The sequence below is a fragment of the Hordeum vulgare genome, chromosome 6H, assembly GCF_904849725.1.
Source record: "Hordeum vulgare subsp. vulgare chromosome 6H, MorexV3_pseudomolecules_assembly, whole genome shotgun sequence".
Lineage (NCBI taxonomy): Eukaryota > Viridiplantae > Streptophyta > Magnoliopsida > Poales > Poaceae > Hordeum > Hordeum vulgare.
The window spans coordinates 248,375,743-248,381,827 of record NC_058523.1 but is presented as its reverse complement, the minus strand read 5'-3'; the positions used below and the strand labels follow the sequence as shown (position 1 = coordinate 248,381,827).

The window sequence follows — 6,085 nt, the reverse complement described above, 5'->3', positions numbered from 1 at the left end:
TTCCAATCATTTCATTTATACGACGTGCAAATAAGATCAAATCTTCGCTCTCCCTACAAAAAAACAACTATATGCCCTATAAACTTGCTTGCTTCTTAGAACCTCGAAATAGCATATAGAAAGTGTTTCTGTGATGAGACCATTCTCGATCGATAAATGCGATAGGAGCCTATGTGTTTCACGGGCAGCCGATCAATAGGGGACGGTAGTGAATCCAGCGAACCGACCGCTTTAAGAACGTGATTGTCTTCTCTCACTCAGTTATCAATTGACAAATATGACCCATTCTTTTTTGCCCTAAAAACTACAATGGTATGGTACTTCTTCTTCAAACTGAGATTGTGTGGGTGTCCGCTCATGTTCACGTTACATGCTAAATCAGGCTTTCCTTAGAAAAACCAAGGGCAACCCCTATCTTAGTCTCCTTTCTCTTTTCGGGGGGAGAGCTGGAAAAGATGGAGTTACCTAGAGATGATATTGATTTCTATGGAAATGAAGGATATAAATATGCTATTTGCTGCTATTCCATCTATTTGTGCATCAAGTCCGAAGAAGATCTCAATCTAGAATGAAGAAATGATAGCAGCTCGTTGTTTTATAGGCTTTCTCATATTCAATCGGAAGAGTTCAGGTAAGACTTTCAAAGCAACTTTCGACAGGATAATCGAGTTTATTCATGAAGAATTGCAGCAATTCCGGAGGAATCCAATGAAGAACAACGATTACTTAGGATCAGCTTACGAATTTACAGCGTCGTAGTAGAATCATTACAAATGGCACATTGTGCGCCTAAGTGCGAAAAGACAATGCAAGCTTTGTTATGTCGAAACCTAAATGTAAAGCCAGCAACACTTCTAAATACCACTTCTTCCCGCCGCATCCGTCTTCAAAACGATATAGTCATAGGTTTTCACTTTTAAGTGAATGAAATATTTGTATACGAGTATACGTTCAAAGCTTCTACCATAGACCTAATTCGAGAAGGCTTGATAGTCCTAAAAAAGGTGAGGATGGGGGTTCTATTTAGGAAGCATAAGAAGAATCTCATTCATGTGTTCATGCTAACACAAGAGGGGATCCAATACACATAAGACTTTTTATCAGGAAATTCCTAATGTAAATGATGAATTTGGGATGTCATGCCCCACAAGTTAGTTGCCTAAGCGCTCCCTAGGAGGGCAGTCCACCACAAGATAGAGTTTGAGCCTGGAGCCAAAGCCCCAACCCCTCCGTTTTAGGTTTTTATCAGGAAAGAATTTCTGGAAGTCATATCGGCCAGATAAGCCTCTCACGCCTCCATACTGATTTTCCCTAGTTTTCTTTCAGAATAAGTGGGAGCCATTTTGCATTGATACTTGCTAACAGCAGAGTCATCTCCAGAGAAAGACTTCTTTCTTATTTACACAAGATTTGAGGGAACATAATGAAGCCCTCAAAGCGCTAACAAACTCTTAAGTAGAGAAGTTTTCCAAAAAGATACCTCATTTTTCCATTAAGTGTGCGTTGTCTGATGAAGAATAACGGGGGAGCCAACTAAATAACCTAGCGAGGAACTATCTGGACTTGAAACAACGGATGCAACCCTTGCATTTCGTTATGTTGTTCTTTACTCTATTTTCGTTGTGGCACTCTCTTCCTTTGGAATAAGGGCATTTTTCTTCTCTACTCGTTCCGTTGACCATCAAACAATTTCTTAATTATGTTATGTCAAATGATGGGAAAAGGGAAGGAGTAATCAAAAAAGACTAGAAGTACCCGATCCGTTGAAATACGATAAGAAATACACGAACTTCAATCCCTCATTCTTATTGTTTGTTCTTCTGATCCCCTTGCTTTTCACTCGCTTAATTCGAAAGAGGAAAACGACATCAGCGAAAGTGGGAAATAAGCAATTGCTCGGAAAGCTTTGGTTTGAGCGTTGGTTTTGATGACAGTGAAGAAAGCTCACCCAAAAGACGTACCTGGAACCAATGATACCAAAAAAAGAATCAAATATGAGGTGAACTGGGTGCATTGGTAAACCGCTCCGCCGTAGCTTGTACGACTTATGAATCCTATTAATGGCGCTCTCCGAATAAATAAGTAGATACAAGGGGACTACATACACGTGCTCTCCGAGTAGGGAAAGGGATAAATCTACGGTCTTACATCTCCGGATGTGACAAATGCAATCCAATTTGGTATGTCCCGTGGCTTGGACCCGGTCGCATAAATGCAGCTACGACTTCGATGGGATACTCTAGTTATTTACTCTGTTTCAATCCCTATTTGGCCATTCAACAGTAGCGTAGAACCTTTGGGAAGCATCTCTTCCTAGAAGGGACTCCCGCTTGTGATCTTCTTCCTTGGGTCGGAGAAAATATAACTTAACAATTGGAAATGGAAATGCCGAATGAATTGAACCAAACTACAGAAACTGTGGTTGAGCTTGCGTGTCATCAACGAAGGATGGTTGTGAAGTTGATGGAAGAAAGCAAACCAATGAATGCAACTAGTCACCCGGAAAGGCGAGCCCATGTCTTTTGAGAAACTGACACAACCTGTTGTGTTGACTTATCTTTCACTAACTGTCCATCCCAGCCATCAAGGGATTTCTCATAATTCTAGGATGAAACAACATCATATCTCAGCTTGATTATGAGAGAGATTGAAGTGAAAGAACCCGGTTTCACAGCGTGGAAACGGAAAAGAATGAGGTGAAAGGCCAACCCATGCGGCCCACTTAGAATGTGCTTTGAATTCCCCAGGTTGTACAATAGCACTATTTTCTGGACCCAAGTTCAAAGGATTAGGGCACTGGATTGACGAATGGCTCACTCTGATAGAAACTTAGGTTGGGCTGGCGGAGGGATGACTGGAGCTTCTATATAAACTGTACTCGTGTTTCATTAGTCCCTTGATCTGGTACCCTAAGCTCGCTTTGTGGAAGCAGTTTCATTTGGTTCTTCCATCTTTCACGCCCGTCCGCGAATGATTTGATAATTCTTTTCATCCCTGTTTGGATCGCAGACTTGATCGTTGTCTATCGAAAAAAGTGCTCACTCATTTTTTGTTTGTTTTCATGTGCGCATACACTCAGCCTAATTTAGTAAGTGTGAAGTGGAAAGGCGAGTACGGGTAAAATCCCACTACCTTCCGGATAAAAGATATGCTCGATTTATAGATAACTTTGCTTCACTATATAGCATGGAACGAATTGATAAGCTCTGAATGCAGGAAGGAAAACCTTAGAGTTTTCTTCGCTTACCTTCCCAAGGAGACCATATGATTCTCATTATTCTATTTCTCTGTCTTTGCAACCAGCATTCCCCCTTATTCTGATTGGAGTGATGTGTTGTACCGGGGATAATGCAATTGATTGTGCTTGCGGCCCCACTAAATGACCGTATACAAGGAAATAGGCAACAAGGGAGTTGTGTAGACTAAAGATACTGCCATTAGCCCTATGCGGCCTTTTTTTAAGTCGAGTCGTAAGGAAAGATCGAGAGGATTTGGTCCATTTGGTGTCCTTCGAGACAGAGAAGCGAGAACCCTTTCTGCTTTGACAGCTTCCTCTCCTAGCACAAATGTGGGAAAATGTCTTAGTTGCGGAATCAAATATGAATGAAGTTAGAACAATCAGCGTAAGCTCTTTCTCTAGGGCCAATAACAATGATGACTAGAACTCTTACCAACTAGCTTAACGCATCCGGTCTCCTTCTCCTTCGTACACCTAGCGGATATGAATAATAGGAAGAAACAGGTCTTTTCTAAAGGTGGGCATTAGACCAGAGTTTCGTGAGCCGGAGAAGATCGATAAAGCTTAGAACTTGCTAGTTTGCAGGAGGAGGCGGTGGTATGACTCCGTCCGTTGAACGAGCATTTCGTGCCACCAGTTTGGTGTCCACATCCACTACCATTTTCTGATCCCAGTATCTATAGCAAAATCGCTATTTGCCTCACTCTATAGAAGGCCTCCCATATGTAAGATCACCAACCAAGTTCCTTTCTTCTTTTGTTTGTGCCATCTTTACCAACTTCTACTTCTTGGCTGGATTGATGCTTACCTCTACTCATACTGGTCATGGGGACAAGAACTCCATGGGAAGAGAGTAGATACCAATACAAAACAACCCTTAGAATAGCCTCATCCAAAGGGATGATTGTTATTGATAAGACTCGCACGTGGTATGTTGATACCCAGCCGCTTCCCCTGTAGTTGTTAGCTCGTTCTTGACAAATCCGACCGGGTCGTCATAATCTAGAGTAGAAGGAGTCGAACCTTTGCATGTCGATACCAAAAACCGATGCCTTACCACTTGGCTATACTCCAAACAAACGGTAGGTTCCTGGAGAACCGTGGAAACTAGATAGTTTAAATCGAACTCAAAAGCAATGCGCATTATCTACGCCTTTTTCGATTCACCAAGTCCCGCTAAAGGATGATACACATGAATAGTGGGTGTTCTTTCTTACGGATATAAATGGAGGAAATATACAAATACCTTTGTCCTCTACAAAGATCATAAGATCAGATGGAGTTGGATTGATTTCTTACATCTACTAGATTAGAGATCAGAGTCAGGGGAGCTCTCGTAAGTGAGCCTAAGTAAGTAGTGTGGTTCGAGCGGATCAGTCACCGCTGAGTTCTGCTTTCCTCGCAGAGTTGGTTTTAGCCGGAACCGCGCTCTTGCCTTCTTCTTGTGCACATTGATTATTGATCTGGATTCAAGTTAGATTAGACAATACCGGTGCCTTTTGATCCACCCTTAGGTTTTCAAACTGTGGAGGTTCAGTTACAAAATGTAGTTTATGAGGCTGCTTTGTATGCTAGTGTGCAGGAAGGAGAGTTGGAAGATATACCTAGATCCCCCAATAGAGAAAAGAGCGAGCAGGTTACCTACTCTTGTGGTGGATGGCGACACTAGACGTTGATGCTTTTTATGGACGGACATAGAAATTCAATTTCCAATAGAGCTGCAGACGCTAGTGTAAGCCGAAGACGAATGCTAGCCAAAAGTAAGCAAAGCAGGAAATGCGTCATTTCCTTCAGTTGGTCAACCAACAGGTCTCCTCACTCTAGCATTTCTTCTTTGTTCGGGCGCAAGGCAGGGAAATGGAGGATTTGTTTCTTCTCTGTCCTTTACCGCGTCAATGTATTCAATTTCAGTGGATAGAGCTCAACATGTTGCCATCGTCATTTCAATCACAATTCACTTGGTCGTAGACGCTTGTTCTAACCTCCATAGTGGCACTTTGACCTTTTCTCAACAATGTCTACTTCTAATCTACTTGAACGGCCCTTTTGTCATTTGACCCAGAATTGAACGAGATGACACCCATCTATATCTTCCAACACAGGATCTCCCTTACAGGGTCGTCCATCTCTCTTTCTTCCCAAGAACATCGGGGGTATGTTCTCTGAGCGAATCAGCACCAGCCGCGTTACCAATACGGGGATCTTGGCCATGAGAACATGTAGAACTTGTCTCTTGAATTGCACCCCCTAGGCCGACCAGCTAAGTAGGACTCACTTAGCAAAACAGGTCTATAGGGCGCTAGGGAAGGGGTATAGAATGGTACTTGAATCCATCTATAAACATAGGATCCCCCAGCCACTGGAATCCATTGGTTTCTGTCTCAATTCGTCATTTGAACTAAAACTAACCACGAAGGGAAAAGAAAAGAAGGATTCTAGTTTGCCACTACTTCGACTCAACTTGGACTTTCGAAGGAGAAAACCATTTCCACTAATATATGACTCAGTCATAGCCAAGAGATCATCATTCTAATATCAAGGATCTAGTTTATATATCTCGAATTGGGTTCCATAAGATGCCAAAATAGGGGAAGTACCATCACGTCTACCTAAAGCAAATGGTTTCTACAGATTGAGAATTGGTTTCTATAGAATGAGATATAGTCGAATGTACCTTTAATACTTCACGTGCATTCTCCGCTTATAAATTTAGCCAAAATCCAAACATCTCAATCTCTTCATACGTTCTTCCTGTTGAACTCTTATTTTTGCTCAACAAATGCAAGTTCGTCAGGGTTTGGTTACTAGTTTTTTTGGAAGGTTTTCTCCCTTGATCTTTTCCCTTGT

General features: G+C 42.0%; 1 pseudogene; it reads left to right on the top strand.

Moving 5' to 3' along the window:
- Positions 1–471: 471 nt before the first annotated feature.
- LOC123405360 lies at positions 472–1,091 on the top strand (annotated as a pseudogene).
- Positions 1,092–6,085: the final 4,994 nt, after the last annotated feature.